Source organism: Hemiscyllium ocellatum, chromosome 51 (genome assembly GCF_020745735.1).
Source record: "Hemiscyllium ocellatum isolate sHemOce1 chromosome 51, sHemOce1.pat.X.cur, whole genome shotgun sequence".
In the NCBI taxonomy this organism is placed as follows: Eukaryota; Metazoa; Chordata; class Chondrichthyes; order Orectolobiformes; family Hemiscylliidae; genus Hemiscyllium; species Hemiscyllium ocellatum.
This window is the reverse complement of record NC_083451.1, coordinates 7,897,438-7,897,923: the sequence shown is the minus strand read 5'-3', so window position 1 is coordinate 7,897,923 and position 486 is coordinate 7,897,438.

Genomic DNA, 486 nt, shown 5'->3' with positions numbered 1-486 from the left:
CCAGAAGTGCACATAATATTCCAATGCCCTGCACAGCTGCAATATGATCTCCCAACTCCAATACTTAATACTCTGGCCAATGAAGGAAGGTATACCAAACGGCTTTTCGTCAAACCTCTTCAAAACATCAAGTCAGTGAGACACGGATTCCCATGCAAAAAACCATATTGCCTATCCCGAATCGGTTGTCGTCCTGTCTCCCCAATGTGGAGGAGACACCACCAAGAGCAAAATACACAGTAAATGATGCGTTTGGATGCACAAAACAATTGTTGCCAGATGTGGAAGGATCCTTTGGGGCCTTGGACAGGGGTGAGCAGGGATGTGTGTGTGCAGGTTTTACACTTCATGCGGTGGCAGTGGAAGGTGCAGGGAGTGTAGGGTCAGTTGATGGGGGATTGGTTCTCACCAGGGAGTCACGGAGTGAATGGGGAAGCTGTCCACAGAGAGTATTTCAAACGTAATTGTTTGGTTAGTTCCACACTC